Source organism: Apium graveolens, unplaced genomic scaffold, assembly GCF_009905375.1.
Source record: "Apium graveolens cultivar Ventura unplaced genomic scaffold, ASM990537v1 ctg5117, whole genome shotgun sequence".
NCBI lineage: Eukaryota > Viridiplantae > Streptophyta > Magnoliopsida > Apiales > Apiaceae > Apium > Apium graveolens.
Window position 1 is genome coordinate 80,612 of NW_027418829.1, and position 20,252 is coordinate 100,863.

At 36.0% G+C, this 20,252-nt stretch overlaps 1 non-coding gene across 1 annotated transcript; it reads right to left on the reverse strand.

Annotated features, from left to right (window-relative positions):
- Nucleotides 1-4,590: 4,590 nt before the first annotated feature.
- On the reverse strand, nt 4,591-4,697 carry LOC141702439 (small nucleolar RNA R71). Its single transcript, XR_012567106.1, has one exon. It is a non-coding gene; the product is annotated as a small nucleolar RNA R71 (small nucleolar RNA).
- Nucleotides 4,698-20,252: the final 15,555 nt, after the last annotated feature.

Here is a 20,252-nt window from a genome sequence, read left to right on the forward strand (position 1 = left end):
GGTAACTGTAAGTCTTAGACTCACTCCATTCATGTTGGAGAGATTCAGGACTTACCCTTAAACTATGCCTGATATGAGGTCTAACATTGAATCTAGTACAGTAATGGCTCATGTCCCTGTGGAAGAATAAACATAGGACAACCAACATGGACCTTCCCAAGATGAGACTCTTTCTTTTGTACCACTAGAATCTAGGAAACCAACCAATTTATCCTCTCAAAAGGCTGAAGTCGGTAAAAAGAAGAGGAAGCAGGCACCCTTGAAAGTAGTTAGTGAGAGTGGTGAGGATAATACATAACCTGAGTCTCACCTGGTTAGAAAACCAAAGAAGGTTAAGAAAGCTGAGTTGACCACTCAATTGACCACCTCTACACCCTCCCAACAGGAGGCAGTTTTAAAACAGGGAATTAAACAGACTCTAGGGGCATCCTCTCAACAAGGTGTCTCTATTAAAAAGAGCACTCTCCCTAGTGCACCATGTAAAGAGTCTACACCAACACTTGAGCAAATTCAAGTGTATAAAAGAAGAAATAAGGATGGCGCACACAAAGAGAGCTCATCTTTTGAAGCTCCCTCATCTACTCAGGGGAGCTTCCAACACTAAATTCTGAAATTCAAAACCACATTTTTCAAATTTCTTCTTCATTCAATCAAACACTTGAATCTGATTCGCAAGTGTTGCCAACATCATGTGACATGGCTCAAAAGACTGTGCTCACCACCCAGGACCCAAATTTAGTTTGTGAGAGACTACATGCTGGGGTAGACCTTGATGACACCAACACAAACACAAGGGTTTCATCAGTTTTTACTGAAGACCCTGTGATAGTTTTTAATGCACCTTCATGTGCAAATCAACCTTCACATGTTGTAAGGTTTAAGGGTAGTACTCCCGAGGGGGAGCTATTTAAATCCTCTCCAATTCAATTGGAGGTTCCTCTTGAAGGAATAACTCCCCTAAAAACCCTAGCTGAAATTGCTCTCACAATTGAAGATAGGAGTTCAATTGCCAATGATCCTGCTATGGGGGAGGCAAGTACATCACATTCAAGTGACTATACTTTGAAAGAAGTACAATGGTTTGAGGCTAGAGTACATGACAGTAACCTAGTCAACTCCCCTCCAATTTCGACGGAGGCTTCCACCATAAGTGAAGAATAACAAACTGTCATAACCACAGTTCAACCTATGAGTCAAACTGTAACATCTGTCACATGTGGTTCATTGAGTCTCTACCCTCCACTTCAAACCCAACAGACCAACCATCCACCTCTAACCCTTCTCAACCTCAACCTCATTTGATCTTACAATGGCTACATGAGGCAGAAGCTCAACCAGCAAGTATCAATGATCTTTTAGTTGATCAATTATCTGGACTTGTTCAAATTTTACAACAGCTTCTCATCTCAGACATGTCTAACCAAGATTACCAAGCTATCATGCTTTCCTATCAGACAGGGGTTCAAGAACAGCAGGCCAAAATTGTAAATGAAGCTGAACAAGATGGAAATTGTGATTCCTGGCTGGATAAAGACTTTAGTTTAGATATGGATGTAGTGTTAGCAAGGTTCAGGAAGGAGTACTTAACTATTCTTGGGATTAATGCCAAATCTCTAACTCCATAAGAAGTCTATGATGCAGTCACTGAGGTCTACAAAGCTCAACTTAAAGCTTTTCATCCCTTTGGTAAAGCTCTAAAACTGTAACCGAATGATCATCAAGATAAAACAAGGAAACTGGTCAAGGACAAGCTAGATGAGATCATTCCTTCTCAAGTGGAAATCAAGCAAAAATTCTCTAGATTTACTGATCAAATGGCCATGTTTGATTTATCATATGTAGACAAGAGCATCAAGAATCTCAGGGAGTCATTTATAGCTCTACATGAAGTTTTCCAGAAGAAAATCATAAGTGAAAATGACATCAGGGTCAAACTGGATCAACTCCATCAGGCTAGATATGAGTCATCTACTCTTTGGATGGAAGGAATCAAGGAAGTTGTGTAAGCTACATTTGGCACTTCTCTCTCCTCAGCATCTCAACCCCCAATGTCAACATCAACCAACTTGCAAATTCAAGCACTCCAATCTCAAGTCTCCACTTTTCAGTCAGCCAACGAGTCATTGATAACTCAAGTATCACAACTCACAGCTATGGTCCAAAGTCAACAGACTGATATTCAAACCTTGGTGGACTCCCATAAGCATCCACAAATGCATAATTCAGTCTCATTAGGAGCCACCTTGGGAACACTCAACATTCCTTTGCCTGCACATACATAAGCTGTTAGGCCTAAATCCCTACACCTCACATCTTTCCTGCTAACAAGACTAAGGGGGAGATTGAGGCTAGGCTATAAAGATCATCCGTCTAAGCATCTGTTCAAGCTGTTCAAAAAGACAAATCCACAGAAGTTGATGTTGGAATGGAGAGGCTTATAAAAGCAGCTGAGAGACCTAGTTTAAGCAGGGAATTTGATGAACTGCTAAAGGCTCTCAGGGCTTCTCTAAACAACCACTTCTTCACATACAAAAAGGCCTTAGACAAGACAATAAATTTCATATGGGTGATCTTGGTGACAAGGGATAACTTTCAGGAGAAAAGGACCGTGATCAATATAAATGACTGATAAGTGGATTTTATATCCATTTAGAACGCTTCATATCAGCTTAAGTTGATGACTTGACCTCAAGTATGTGGTGTTTTTGATGTATTTTTGTTGAGTCTTTGCAAAGCTATAACTAGAGACAGGAATGGACTTTTCTATGCTTCTATGGTGGAATGAGATCAGGAAATGATGGGCGAAACCTTGCCAGAGGAGCAGAGCGAGAAATAAAGAAAGTAGATTTTTTTGGCAGAAGGCAAGCGCGGCCGCCCTCTACCTTGGCGCGCCCGTGCTACTTGAACAGAAGGTCAGCATGGCCGCGTTGTGTCTTGGCACACCCGCGCTAGGTTGTTCAGAAAGAAAACCTGTTTTGATTCTGATTGGAAGTTTTGTGCGGTCAAAGTAATCTGGAAGTATAAATACCATAAGATATCAATCAGAAGGACAAAATTGGAAAGGAAACAAAAAGTGGAGAGCACAAGACGGCTAAGAAGAAAAAGATCTAGTTCTACATTTTATTTTTTTATTCTTCTAATTAGGCAATACTTTGGATGCTCATTTCGGATTTATTGTCTTAACCTTAATACTTTAATATTCGCTTGTAGTATTCAGAACCTTTTTACTATCATATTTTCATTGGAACCCATGATGACGAGCTAATCTTTATAATGGGACAGATTTATTTATGGAGTTTAGTAGTTGATTGCCTTAAAGTTTTCAGTGTGTGATGAAGTATTGATTTCCTCGTATGGTTGTGCTTAATCTTCTTGGATGGGTAGCTAACATCTAAGTTGTATGGTTAATCTCTATTGAATGCGAAAGTGGATATAGGGATTTAGAACTTTCCATGTTAGCATAGGTTTATGGATGTTTTAACATGCATGATTTGTAGTGTAATTTTAACCATCTTACGCTGCCCTGTGTGATCTCAATGGATAAATTGATCTTAAACAGTTATGTTTTCAAATCTTATGGACATATAAGGTCTAAACATAATTGGTGTCTTCCAGCTTCTATCTAATTTGTATGGTAGGGTATACGTATATTGAAAGATAGCGTGTACTAATTTCGTGTTGTCTAATTAGTTATCATAACCATCACATACTATGATTAAAGGCATAAACTCTGAATGAAGTATTTAATGAAGTTGAAATCCCATGTTTTATTTCATATAAGTAACTTGATTTTAATCTCTTAGTTAATTCATTCTAGCATAATTACTTTTAGATAATAAAACTCAATTTGATACTTGTCTTAGCAGTGAATAATAATCACATATTGTTACATAAGTGCACATTATGAATTAAACCAGTCTCTGTGGGAACGAACTGAACTTAATTTTATACTACTTGTGACCGCGTACGCTTGCCTGTTTTTGTGCGAACAAGTTTTTGGCGCCGCTACCGGGGACTCGATGTTCAATTTAGTTTATGTGCTTATAATCAGTGGTCGTTAAAGTTCACTGACTCAGATTATTTCTCTTACCAATTTTACTTTGCTTGTCTGTTTCAGGTATACGAGCGAGCGTGTATGCGAACACGTTCTCAATCTCGTAAGGACACACTAGAGGAAGTATAAACGAAAGTGATCATTGTAATGGGAGAACCAGCAGCAGAAACAAAAGCATTGAAAGATTATTCTCAACTGAAAATCAATGACATTCAGTCCAGCATTGTCAGACCAGCCATTACGTCTAATACCTTTGAATTCAAGTCTGGCACGATTCAAATGGTACAGAATTCAGTCCAGTTTGGGGGTGCTCCAACGGAATATCCCAATATGCACATTAGGGATTTCATCGAGATTTGTGACACCTTCAAGTTCAATGGTGTTTCGGAAGATGCTGTAAAACTGAGACTTTTCCCGTTTTCTCTGAGGGATAAAGGTAAGAGCTAGTTGCACTCTTTACCAGCAGGTTCTATTGTGACATGGGAGGATCTTGCTCAGAAATTTCTTACTAAATTCTCTGTATGGCAAAAACAGCTGCAATCAGGAATGCTCTTACTCAATTTGCACAACAGTCGGGAGAATCTTTATGTGAAGCTTGGGAGAGCTACAAGGAGATGCTTAGGAAGTGTCCTCATCATGGAATGCCTGATTGGATGGTAATTAATTGCTTCTATAATGGTTTGAGAGCATAGTCAAGACCCATGCTAGATGTGGCGCCCTCCAAACTCGGGTCAGAAGTTTGGGGTCCACAACACAAACACAATATATCAACCTGTATAAGAAATATTATTTATAATGACCCTGCTTCACAAAACCATGGATCGCAACAGGTTAAAGTATGAAAACAAGCCACGACCTTAATTTTTATTACAACGTACCAAATCCCAACTAATTTAACTTACAGCTGATAATAAAATTATTCTTACAATCTTACTATCTCACTACCTCCATAAGCTTCTGCTAGCTTGATCCAACTCAATCTGGAATCCTAGCTCGTACATTGAATTGGGAAACCTCGCTATCAACCGTATCCCTTTTTAACTATAGAATACATAAAAAGATTTGCAAAAGTGAGCTAACTAGCTCAGCAAGTCATAATAACGAAAACTGGGGTTAAACAATGATCAAGTGAGATGATTCAGATGAATCAAGTTTCTTTTTAACTAGTCATTAGAATTGGATATTCATTTTAAATTTTAAAACCAAGGTTAGGCTGTTGATCAGTCACGCACTAACCCCGAGCAAAGCACACAACACTGCTCTAATTACTGGATCCCAGGCACACATTGGCCTAATTCGACCACGAATCTGGTCTGACCACGAATCTGGTCCATATAAAGAAAACTATCCAATTCTAAAACAATTCAGTGTAATAACAATGTAATTCAATGAACAAGATCATATTCAACAGCGATAAAGCATCGGTATTAAAACATAATGCAATTCAAGATGCATCACAGGGGTGTATCAAGGTACGTATAAGAAACGGTTTTCAGTTTGTAAAGTGATCAGGTATTTAACAAATAATGATTGTTCGAGGTATAGTTCTTTGATGTTGTAAGAAATGGTTGAGATATAAAAACTTTTGTGTTTTCAAGCAATTTTGTTCCAGTGTTTGAAGTTTGGTAGTTATACATTTGAGAAGTAGTATCATATTTGTGTGGTATGGTGTCTGAGGATCAACAAAGTACTGTTTGCAAATAATAAGGCTTACGGCTCAAGATCAAGAAAGAATCAGGGTTTAAGGGTAAATAGTTTAAAGCATATGCATTATAAAACAGGAGTTATGTTTAATGATAACAATATGTTATAAAACAGTTCGAAACATTGGTAACATATCTTGAAGAAAAGTTCAAAAATACTTGCCTTACAAGGCTTTACAACTATTACTGATCAACCCTGAGCCAACTCTGCTGCTCAGGTTCTAACGCCCAACCATTAGATCCCATTGGATTCGACTTCGACACTCAGGTCTTTCTGTTGAAACTCTACTGAGCTCGTCGACTGACCACTATGTTATCTTTAGTCCATCGTCCACTTTCAGGTTCCCGACTATAACCTACAGGGTCAAAATACCCTACGTTAGACGTCTAGGTATGCTTGACATATCCTCAATACTAATTTTTACTTACCGATATTCAAACCCGACTCGTAATTATATGGATTATTATAATATAACAACACACCCAACAATCAGGGTTCACATTCTCGAGAAATCGGTTTGGTGTTCGCTTTCCGAAAATACGTATACTTGTAATTTCACAAAATCAGGGTTATGGATTATAGCAAATTATTTCATCACATCGTGCAATCGAGTTCCATATAAGACACATATATATCTATATAACCATTCGACGTCCCGATAATCGTCAGATACGCTTCCGTATTTTCGTAGGTGAATTTCCCGGAAATCGGGCAGCGTCTCTTTTATTTATCGGACTACCCATCGAACACAATATCGACGTCAAATCAATTCACAACAACTACAATGACAACCCAAATCACAATCCAAATACACGAATCCCAATCACCGATATTATTTAACTATTACTCTTATTCGCATTTTATATTTTTATTCATATTAGGACTCAGAATTGGATCATCACTGTCCACCGTCGACTCGCCGAGGCTCATCGTCGACGGCGGTAAAATTCGAAGGTACCCGAATCGGGTTTCCAATCACGAATTTCACCGATTATTTTTTAATAATTTCCCGCACGAATTCAATATTTTTATTTCACAAAATCCGTCAAATATGCCTCTGCAGAAAATAAAAACAAACATAATAATTTAATTAATAACCAAGCAACAGAAGCAAAGCACACTCGAACCACACTATCACACTTCAGGTAATACACGCGCCATCGGCGCTGCACACACACACTGCACGCACACACACTTGACACACACACACAATATTTACACACACAATATTTACACACACACTTAACAATCACCACCGCACCAATGACACCTCGCCGGAAAAATAGGCGGCATCACGGCGGCCGGAGGAGAGAACAAGGCGGCATACACACAGAGAAACACGGGAGATTCAACACACATATGTGAGTATATATATGTATATTTCTGAAATACCATGGAAATTAACACCAGCATCAACGGAACAAAAGGAACAGGTGCGACGACCTTGTGCCGGAAAGGAAGAAACCGAGAAAAACGGTCAGCAAGAAAGAGGAGTGAAGGAGGAGGAATAAAGAGATTAAGGGAGAAATGAGAGATTAACAGGAGGGATTTGAGAGAGTGTACCGAGAGAAATTAAACCGAGAGGAAAGACAAATGGATCAAGAGAGATACAGAGGAACTGTGCGTGCTTGTTGTTTTGTTTTTTTTTTTATTTTCCAGTAAAATACCAGCAGGAAAAGCGTGGCAATACATCGTCTATAAAACTGACACGTTTCGTTTAGGATAATTACGAAGATTTAAAGATCTATTTTGTCCCACAATTTGAAATTAACGGAACAAGGTGCAAATAAAAAAGCCTCCGAAAATTACGAAAATAATTTTAAAATGTCATAAATATCCCGGAGTTTACAAAAACATAAATTTCGGAATTTTAAAATAATTTCTGAAACGCAATTTATACCCGCATTTCTCATTTAAGGAACCGAGGTGCGTTTAAAACAAATTCAGAAAATCGCGAAAATAATCTTATAATATTATAAATATCCCGAAGTAAATAAAAACGTAAGTTTCAAAATTTTAACACAATTTTTGAAATGTCACTTATACCCACTTTTATCAATAAAACGAAACGACGAGCGCGTGAAACTAATCCCGAAAATTTTCAAAATAATTTTAAAATTCTCAGAATATTCCAAACTTAAATAAATACGGGTTTCATAATTTTTGAAGAATTATAGAATTAAATATGGATTTTGAAAATAAAAGCATTCAGAAAATCATTTAAAGATAAATAATTAATAAAATATTAATTTCTCAATTTTATAAAATCCTAAAAATAATTATTGTAATTATAAAATCATAAAAATATTTTTTTGAAATATTCCCAATATTTATGCAAATAAATTTGCACCAAATCCAGTTTTGAAAATGAAAACAATCCAATACGACTCATAATTAATCACATGAACAACCCGGTATATTATAAATTACACCTATATAATAATCAACCAACACTGAGCAATCAAAATCAATACACATATTTTATTTAATAATTTCCGTAATAATCACATATTTAAATAATTCAAAAACACACGAGTCGTTATATCCTTCCCCCCTTAAAAGGATTCTGTCCTCAGAATCTGGTCTAACTAATTAAGTGAGGATATTTATCAAGCATATCTGACTCAAATTTCTAAGTAGACCCTTATATTCGAGGGTTCAAACGTACTCACAATAGGTATGCACTCGTTTCCAAGGACTTGCCTTTGACGATCAAGAATTTGGATTGATCACTATATGCAGAATAACTTGGACAAGAGCCCATTGGCTCCTGATCAATCATTTAATTCCAACTCAATACTTATCACTTTAACATTGACAAGTAAAATACATTAAGTGTACACACAGGTATGACGGTCATATCATTTATGAACAACTTTATCTATATTTATCAATACCTCGAATGGTTCACTAATTTTAGGACTTAGCTTGTCCCTTCTACTCACACTTATCCAATCTCTTTCAAGACGACACTTTTACTAACAATACTGGTCCTATTTATATGCTCATACTTTCTCTCAATACAATTTCGTCTTCTTTCTTTGTCTACTCCGAGCTGCTTTAACCAATAACATTACGCTCTTGGTGTGTAGAATTAACTTAGAATTTAACAACTTCCTTTCTCTCACTTTATCTCAATAAAAAAATGGGAACTTACACTCGCGTTCGCATGAAGCTTGATAAAGTAGCATTCCAAAACTGACATTGATGATAAATGATCATTCCAGTGTTTCCTTAAAACTCAACCTCTCAACATATCTTACATTTCCTGAATTATTTTCGTACTTGACTTTTTACTCAAGGATGATAGGCGGTACTCGTTTTCAACCTGGTTTCCAAACAGTTAAACATCTCTTACTCTTTCCAATTCGTTTACTAACTCCTCGGTGGTCTTATTTATAACCAATCCTTTCTGTCGATATAAGGCATCTGTTACCATACAGCTTTGTTTAGGTAGTCGTTAATGGATTAATTCTGAATCTTTTGTTAACCTCGGTCAAAATTTTAGTTTTGAAGACTCAACGTATAGTTGTTTTCCTTCTGATCTTTGGAGAAAAATCCTTGGGCATCCCACGTAGACTTTCTTATTCCTTGAGTAGTTGAGGATGTTATCAATAAATGCAATTTGCTTATCTAAGTACTCCTTATACACCATGATCCTTAATTCCTTATAGCCACCTGATACAATTGTCATTTCATATAATATCATCAGAGCTTGCCATTTTCTGAACTCACTTTGATCGTAATCTCTGATATTTTCTCAGGTCAGATCTTAAGTTAATTCTCAATACATAACACACTTCTTAAATTAGGTCTCATAAGTAATCAATTCTTTATAGGGTCTCACTTCTTCTTATTCATTGTTTTGTTAAACTCCCGATAATCAGTACATACTTTTATACTTTCATTCCTTTTTCTCCCTTAACATCATTGATACACTTCATAATTTGTTTCTTGTAAAACCATTTCCTGGGTCTGCCTTATCTACTAGGCCTCCAATACTTCGCTTTAACTCTTTGGCATGTCTAACACTTCCCAATCTATTCTGAAATTCCCTTCTTATATCCGGTTATTACTATTTTTCTTTAAGTTTTTATATATCTTGGCATTTCTTCAATAGATTAAATACTCGATATTGTGAATTCTCTATGGGATCTCATTCCTTAATTCTTCTGCTTGTATCGTCCAAGTGCTAGAGGAGAATCTGGGGATATCATGATCATTCTCCTGGGCGCATGAATTTCCTCTCGCTACTGCTAACATCGATCCATTATCTTCTTTTGACATCTCCTTATCTTTCCCTTAACAACTTCGACTGAAAGGTCATACTATTCACCCTTGCTTCTGCTTGGATTATAAACTCTGATTCCCAATTTTAACTTCTAAAATTTCATAAAAAATTCTTCCGGTATAGTCTCTATGTCCGTTATTGCCTTCCTCTATCTTTGCTTTTCCTCGTGAATATATATTTCAACCTCTTATAGCCCGTATAGATCTTACACCTTTCTCCATACATATTATGTTTCCCAAATCTTTCAAAACGAATATTATTATTGTTACTCCCAAATTATAGATAGGATACTTCTTCTCATAAGGTTTCGGTTGTCTGGATGCATATACAATAACCCTATAGTGCTGCATCAACACACATCCTATTCCCTAATGAGAAGCATCACTATCAACTACCAAACCTCCTTGATAATTTTAAATTAATAAAACAGGTGTTGAAACCATTCTTTCATTTAACTCCGCAAAACTTTCCCTTCATCCTTTCCACTTCACAAAACTTCTTGCTTTTCCTGGTTAGCTTCGTCCAAGATATTGCAACTTTCATGAAATCCTGCATAAAGTTCTAATAGTAACCGACCCATGATAAAATTTCTTACTTTTGTTGGTGTTTCTGGTCTCTTTTCATTCATAGTAATTTTAACTTCTGTTGAATCTCTTTTGATCTTCTCTACATTGACTATCTATGCTAAGAACTATATTTCATTCAACTTCTTTCTTCTCCAACTTCCCAGTCATCATTAAACGCTTTGCATGGTCCTCCATTAACTTTAAGTATCACAACTATAGCTTACTCGGATATTTCTTAAAGCAACTGTCCATCCAGTTCAAATATTACTGGTATATTGGTTAATCCAATTGACGATACGAGAACAGTACTTAGTTCTGAAAATTATCTTTGATATATCCATAGGTTTAATCTTCAGTTGGTGACATACCAAGTCTTAAATTAATCTCATAAAAGTACTTTGCTTCTTTCGTTTGATCAAACAAATCATTGGGTTGAGGTAACAGATACTTGTTCTTGATAGTAGACTTGTTGAGCTTCCGCTAGTTGACGTATAATCTCTTAATTCCATCTTTCTTATTAATAATTAATATCGGTGCACCTTATGGGTACACTAGGTCTAATCGCTTCTTCTTCTAACATCTCTTGCATCTGCTTTGCTAATTTCCTCATTTTAATTGGTGCCATTTTGGGGAAGGCCTTGGTCACTGGCTTCGTTTCAAGTGTTAAGTCAATCGCGAGCTTCACTTCTTTATCGAAAGAAATATTGATAACCCATTTGAAAACATATCTTGAAACTCTTTAATCGTTATAAAATCTTCAAATTTTGTTTGCTTCCGACTTTTATATATTCCATAATCACGATAAGGCTCGTATCTTGATCACCGCAATTATTATTAACAAATTCGTTACCTTCTTTCATCTTCTGAACCTCCTCACCTTCTCATTTGGCATCCTCAGAATTATCTTTTCGTCACGACGGTCTGTCTGGACATCACGCTTTAGTAGTCAATCCATTCCTTAGAATAATATCAAATCTTCTTACCTTCCGGGAAATCAATTCTACACCACTTATTGCCAGGAATCTCAATTCCACCAATGGTACTCACTTATTTGACAATTACACGTTCTTGACTTGCTAACCCTTTAATCACAATCTTATCAATTCAACAGGGTAATTCATCTTATCAACAAAACTTTGAGAGATAAACAATTAAGTTTCTCCCACATCTTTTAATACTTTATCACGTAAGGTATTCACCTTGATCATCCATATCATCACGTCCGCATTCTGAATAACATATTTTATAGGAAAATCGCATATTCTCGTTCTCGAAAACGTATTCCTTATTGGAGTAGATTCCCTTAATTCTTAGTGGATTCTTCACTGGGACTAGTGATTTGCAATCCTCGCTAGGTACCCTTATTTCCTTCCCATGCATAAGACGTAGATGGAACTTCATCCGCTTGATTCAGAATACGTTGATTTCTGTTTGAAAACCTCTTGCATAGAACAACAGTACAATGAAACGACTGGAAGGATTCAAAATTCATAGAAATTAGGGTTGAAAAGAAAGAAGAAGTAAGGATTTGAATATGAATGAGACAACCACATTGGTACTTAAAATGGCCAGTCTTTCGTACCATATGGCACACAGCTGAGCACATGATTAGGTGGCGTCCCACCCGACTCTTCGTCATTCTAACAAAGTGTCTCACCATAACACTGTTTGTCCCAATCCGAAAGCAAAACTTGAGGGAAAAATTAAATTTGAAAGGAATGGAATATCCTCCTTTTCGATATCATAGAAAAGAGTTTATTATAGAAAAGAAGTTCATACATTTTTAGGAATTGAGAAGGAATATATGCTGTAATATTGAAGACAAAAATGATGCCGTGGGTTATCATCCATATTTCATTTGTATTCACTTTTCAAACTTGTTCGATCATATCCCGATTGCATCATATACAATTTTAGAAAGTCTGTTGAAATGTCGTCGCAACCAAGCATTATAATGAATTCTTACTTGCTAAGTTTTGCATCTTTAACATCGCACTTACACGTATAATATCTTAACAATCCGATCATAATGGCGTTCCTATCAAGTAACTTCGAGATTCCTCTTTTAATTTAAAATAACCACGTACCATTCAATATCACGATCTTTTTGCTGATAATATTATGCTTTTAGAGAGGTCTGGAAATCTTTCCAATCTTCTTCGATCATGCTCCGGCTTCTGTTAAATCAATGAGTTCTTTGAACTCTGATAGTCCTAGTAATTGAATGTATAGTTACTCCGTACGCTGATTCTGTTGTAAATTTTATCGAACAATACTTGCACTTTTATTATTAGCAATAATCAACTTCTTCATAATCATAGGTTACTTCGTTCTCGAAATTAGCAATACTAAGTCTGAAACAGCATCCTTCCAGGTAATCCGGGCTTTCTAACAAACAAGAAACTCAAGTAGTAGCTTGACAACCAATGTTTAAAAATCATTTTATTCAAAAAGGCTTTTAGAAATTTGTAAAGGATAATCTTTTTCGAAAATTTGTTAAAAAAGTTTGAAAACGAATCACAAACCTGGTTGTCCTTACTATATGAGTTGGTTGTTGTTCTTCCTGAAAGAAATATGTCCTAAGTCCAATCATGTATTAGGATTTAGGAATAACTTTTATGTAATCTGTTTTGATTTCATTGATATTAATAAAGACTTGTTTTGTTTTTATTACGGGCTTTATCTATTTAAGTGTTTAAATAAGATATACCATAGTTTAGAGTAAAGCTTTTTATGGATTATGATGAGATCATAATAGTGAGACCTAAAAAGATGATAACTCTAAACTTAAATAGTTCCTGGTCGTAGGATTACTAACTGGTAATTAATAATCCGCAGAGATCGGTACATACTATGCTTGCTTCATTATGAAGGATGTCTGTTCTCATAGACATTTGTGTGGTGACACTATAGATAGTATGTAGGTGCTTATTATAGAATAAGTTCACTGAACATGACTCGCACAGCTGAACAACTGATGGAGTTCACTCACGTGTCAGCAGTTGATCACATAGTGATAGTTATACAAGTATCCTTAGACTTGAGGTCATCATAGTCATCTTGTGTACACTGAACTATGCTTTGGTTTAGTTCTTAGTCTCCAGGGACAATTATTAGGGCTCTTCTGGGTATAGGAATTTGTACACAAAGATAGTGTATGATCAATAAAGGATCTACCCCTTCTAGTGAAGGAAGCGAATGTTCAAGGCTGATCCACTTATGCTAGTTCAGGAATCTCTGGCCAGAGTGAATGAAATTAGAAAGGAGTTTCTAATTTGCATATAACTACGCATAGTAAATGGTAAGCAAGTGATTGAATTAGATAGGCTTGACACGAGATCCATGCCTTGTATTTAATCGGGACATTGTAGGGTAGAAGGAGTTTATTGTACGGTACCTATTCACTGAATAGGTTCTTGGTATTCTAAGCAGTGAATTCATATTATCCGGATAGTCGCGATATGCTGAGAAGTATCCCTCACGATGTAGAATAAATGTGATTAATTAATTAATCATATTTAATAAATTAGAGAATTTATATAAATAATGATAAAATAGTTTTATTATTATTTATTTCTACTACCGGCTTAATATTGAACCTACAGGGTCACACCATAAAAGGAGAATGATTTAATGGTGGAGGAATTAATTAATAATGGATGATAATTATTTATTTATGAAATAAATAAATAATTAATTGGCAAATTTAATAATTGATTAAATGAGATTTAATTGATTATAAATTAATTAAGAAAAGTTCTTAATATTATTAATTAAAGGATTTAATTTTTGGAAATTAAATCAAGAGAGAGAATTATTTCTAAAGTGTTTAGAAAAAGGATTAATAATTAAAAGGTGTTTTAATTATTAATAAGAATAATAAATGGGATAATAATAATAATATTTATGGGAAAATTTCAGCTGAAAATTTTGCCTATAAATACACTATTATAGACCCTATTTTATTCTAACCCACATCGAACCCGAAAACCCAAAAAGTTTGGAAAACCCAATTCTCTCCACCTCCTTCCTCCTTCTTAACATCATTTTCTTGGTGGATACCGGTGGAGTGCTTCACACTTGAGGAGCAACTGCTAAGGATCTCTGATCGTTGTCTTCGAATTATTTTTAAAGGTTAGATTCGATCCCTCAAATTTTTATTCACGATTCATATGCTTTTATTTGGATTTTGTATGTGTAAAAGTGTTTTGCCATGACCCCGCTACGATTAAAATCCAACAATGGTATCAGAGCCAGGTTGTATGCATATAGATCTGTTGTAAAAATTTCAGAATTTTATGTGCTTATATGAATTAATTATGATTTTTACAAGTTATATTATGGATTAATTTTGTCTGAAGAGAAATCGTTTCTCATAATAATTTTGAATGTTGATATGGGTTCTACAAGTGTTGTAGATCGTCTGGGTATTTTTTTCATAATTTTAGTATGTATAGATTTTTTATTATGAATTTTTGAAGTTCTTGTAATTAAAATTCGTAATTAAATAAATCTTATATATATATATGAATTGTATGTATGTATATATCTGTATCTGCTGTGCTGCTTGTCTACTACTGTTACTGATTGTACGGAAAGAAAGAGACGGAAGCACAGAGAAGTCAGGTGCGGGACGGCAACCGAGAAAGCAGACAGGTACAGGCGGCTGCTGTCGGGCGCGTGTGGCGCACGCGCGCGGGAAGGGCTATTGCGCATTCGTGGAATGCGTTACACCCTTTAAAAGCTTAAAAGGGGTGTAACGCATCACCGGAATGCGTTACAGGTCCTGTAATGCGTTACAGCCCCTCTATTGATTTTAAAATTGATTTTCTGGGAGTTTTGTAACTCCGTTTTAGGCGTGCAATATACCGTTGGATTCGTTTTTCCGAGACGGATCTAATGGATTGATCTATTTTAGTTTATATAAAAGTTTTGAACTGTTTATATTTCCATGAAGTGTTTTAAAGCTGTTTTTTGACTGTTTTAATTGCTTTTAAATGCTTCATGTGATACATAGAGATGTATAATGCTTAGACTAATGTGCTAGATGATATGACATGCCTACCTTGATGTTTATTCATGTTGATATATGTGATATATGCTTAGTTTATCATGCGATGATAGATTTAGGTGAACTTAAATGAACATAAGGCGTTTGTTAGACAACCTAGTATAGTGAAATTGTTTCATAACCTTAATAATAATATTATGAATACAATCATGAGATTCTTGTGTTTATGAAACACGTAATTGAATATGAATTTTCGATATGAGAGAAAGGATGATTCTGTCAACAACAGATTTCTATCTGTAAGAAAGGGTTATTAAGTGACGCCTCTTGACAATGCTCCACCCGATCTGGGAATCATCTGATTATCTCTTTATAATATGATTATGATTGTAATGTAATATAATCCCTCTAAAATTAAATAATATCAAGTAGTAATTGGCCAATGATACAACGGGCTTGTGTCGGTCATAGCCTTCCAACATGATAGAAAAGTAGTTCTTATTTTTGAATCATTGTCGGTTCGTGCTACAGCCGAGGGCTTTGATTTCGAAATAAGAAATACTTGTCTATTACATAGAGATGTGTACATTGAATAAGAATCTAAAGGTCGGTAAGTGCTACAGCCGTGGGCCTTTGGGGACTGATTCAACTGTACGGAATGTTGGGTTAGACTTGACTTAGAATATTGAGTTTGTCGTGCTACAGCCGAGACTCAATTATTCAAGAGGCTAAAGTTTGATTAGGGAATAACATGAGATGTAATTGACAAGAGTTGTCTGCCTATTGAACATTACATGGCGGTTCGTGCTACAGCCGGGGTCGTGTAATGGAATGTAGGATCCCTATTCCCACTAGCATTATGAATGCTTAATTTTTCACGTAGGGGGTTGAATAAATTAGATAAACTAGTGGGAGCCATTTATGAATAAAGACCCGATTCATGTAGTGTTTTAAAATGAAATCGAATATTTGCTAAATGTTGTTATATGTTTATCATTTACAGATTTACTTTGTACATTATGTCTTCTGCACTATCACTCAGGAGCATACTAGATGCTCACAAATTGACTGGTCCTAATTATGCTGACTGGCTTCGAAACTTGAGAATTGTTCTCAGGATTGAGAGGCTGGAATACGTGATTGACTCACCTAAGCCTACTGAACCTGCTAGTGATGCACATAATGATGAACATGTTGTGTATCGTAAGTGGATAGATGATGCAAATGTTGCTCAATACATCATGCTAGCTTCCATGAACATTGAGCTACAGAAGCAACATGAGCATATGGATGCTCACACTATCCTCATGCATCTATAAGAGTTGTATGATATGGCAGGGAGGACAGCTTGATATGAGAAATCGAAGGAGCTGTTCGGGTGTAGGATGTTTGAGGGATCATCTGTGAATGACCATGTACTTAAGATGATCAATTTGATTGAACGTCTTGGACAACTTGGTTTTGCCATGGATGGGGAGCTGAGCCAAGACTTGGTCTTGCAATCGCTTCCGAGTTCGTTCTCGCAGTTTGTTGTGAACTTTCACATGAATAAGTTGGATGTCAGCCTGCCTGAACTCCACAACATGTTGAAGACTGCGGAATCGAATTTTTCCCCTAAGAAGAGTTCTGTTCTTCTAATTGGTGAAGGTTCCAATCCTAAGAAAAGAAAGAGGAACTCTTCCAAGAAGAAGAAAGTAGGTGAGAAAATGCCGGTTCCACCAAAAGCTGAAGACCCCAAGAGCAAAGTTGTTTGCTTTCACTGTAACAAGGTGGGCCACTGGAAGAGGAACTGCAAGGTTTACCTTGCAGAATTGAAGAAGAGGAAGGGTAGTGAGACTACCGCTTCTGATTCAGGTATGTTCATGATAGAAGTGAATATGTCATTAAATCAAATTTCTACTTGGGTATTAGATACCGCCTGTGGTTCTCATATCCGCAATTGTTGCAGGGACCAAGGAGAAGTAGGACTCTTGAGGAAGAGGAGGTGATTCTACTGATGGGAAATGGAGCAAGAGTTGCTGCTGAAGATGTAGAATCATTTCATTTACATAGGCCTACGGGCAAGACTATTGTTTGAAATAATTGTTATTTTGTTCCCTCGATTATGAGGAATATTATTCCCATGTTAGACTTGGATGGATTTTCATTTATTATTGAGAATAATGAATGTTTTATTCTTAGAGATAATATTTTTTATGGACGTGGTACTTTAAATAATGGTCTGTATATATGTGACATAATTTACTTCAGATTGAACAAACTAATAAAAGAAAAGGGATGATGAAAATCTCACTTTATAGTGGCATTACAGTCTCCATTTAGTAGACATGGAGAGAGGGCTGCAAATTTGCTAGGAATGGTACACACAGATGTATGTGGACCAATGTCTACACAAGCCATGGGTGGATTTTCATACTTCATTACTTTCATAGATGATAGATCTGGATTCGGATATGTGTTTGATGAAACACAAGTCTGAGGCCTTTGAAAAGTTCAAAGAATATAAGTATGAAGTGGAGAAACAACCAAACATAGTATTATAACTCTTCAATCAGATCGAGGTGGTGAATACTTTAATGGAGTGTTTCTAGATTATCTCAAAATAAATGGTATAGTCTCCCAGTGGACTCCTCCAGATTGGTATCTGAAAGGAAAAATCGAACTTTGTTAGACATAGTTCGGTCCATGATGAGCTATGTAAATCTTCCAGTATTCCTATGGGGTTATGCATTGGAAACCTCAGCATATTTACTGAATAAGGTGTCTTCCAAATCTGTTCCTCAAACTCCGTATGAGATATGGAAAGTAAGGAAACCGAGGCTTAAACACGTTAAGATTTGGGGATGTCTAGCTTATGTCAAGAAAGTTGACCCAGATAAGCTGGAATATCGATCCATAAAATGTAGTTTTGTGGGATATCCTAAAGAGACTTTAGGGTATTACTTTTACACCGATCATCGGGTGTTTATCTCCAGACATGCTACCTTATTGGAAAAGGAGTTTATCCTTGAAGGAAACAGTGGGAGCAAAATTGAACTTGATGAAGTTCAAGAAGCACCAACTACTACGAATCAAGTGGAAACACCTGTTCTGACTGAACAACCTTTTATGGAACAGCCCATTTGTGGCGCCCTCCAAACCCGGGTCAGAATTTTGGGGTCCACACACATACCTTAATTATAACCTGCTTATAACAATAATAAAGATAATAATAATTATATGCAGTGACCCTACTTATCCACCACCACGGACCGCGACAGGTTAAAGTATGCACACAAGCCAACACACTAATATATTACAAACCGTTCAAATCCCAACTATTTCAACTCACACTGAGTATCAAACATTATTACAAACTTTTACAAACATAAATTATCCCAAAAGAAGTCTACTAGTTCAGCTTTCTCAACCTGAACCCCTAGCTCTCGCGCTGGACTGGGGATCCTCTTTACCAACTGGTTCCTTTTTAACTGGAAAGAATATAAACAACATCGCACAAATGAGCTAACTAGCTCAGCAAGTCACAATAACAAAACTGAGAATAATGATCATCAGGTGAATATATTTATGATATCAAGTGAACAATGGATTATGATTTAGAATTGGATAATATACTTTTAATTTGAAAACCAAGGTTAGGCTGCTGATCAGTCACGCACTAACCCCGAGCAAGGCACACAGCATTGCTCTAACTATTGGATCCAAGGCACATATTCGCCTAACTTGACCATTATATGGTCTGACCACGAATCTGGTCCACAATTTTATAAAAAAAACAATCCAATTCTAACATAATAACAGAATATGCAATAATAAACAATAACCAGAATCATTAACAACAATGACTGTTTAACAATGAAAGGGTTTCAATCTTTGTAAGGATCAATAAAGTAGTTTACAAGCTTGAATGCTGGGAACTGAAATAATTGGATAACAAAAGAATCAATATTTCAGGGTTTCAAAGATTTGAGCTCTCAAAGCATAGGATACAATGGTTGAATGTATAAGTAATTCAGTTCAGTGTTTGGGATTTTGTTTGCATGTATTTATGGAATAGTATCGTATACTTGAGGTTCAAGTTTGGGTTTATAATAATCAATGGCTTAGAAAGAATATGGTTCATAGCTCAAGAACAATAACTGAAATCAGGGTTTAGGTTTCCGTGCTTCAAAGCACTTGCAATGTCAACAAGACTATCAAGAATTTCAATATCTCGAGAAAGTTCAGAACACTTGCCTGGAATTAGCTTACTACTCTGTACTCGCTTCCAATCACAATCGTCTTACTCCTCAACTATCTGTTTCCCTTTTCTACGCCTTGCCTCTTCTGCTCACATATCATAAGCATCTATCAATCATCAACTCACAAGATTCTATTCAACGCACTCTTTTATCTACCCTTCGTTTTACCCAAATCCGATTAACGGATTGAAATCTACGCAATAACGAAGTATACACCGCCTATATAGACCGATAGTCAAACCACATGTCACATATAACACATAATACATCACGTAATCAAGGACATATCATTTATAAAGAAGTCTTAGGTCATAAATGTGCTTTCGGGTATTTAAAATAATTTTTAAAACATTTTTCGGAATTAAAACGGGTCATTGGATCAAAT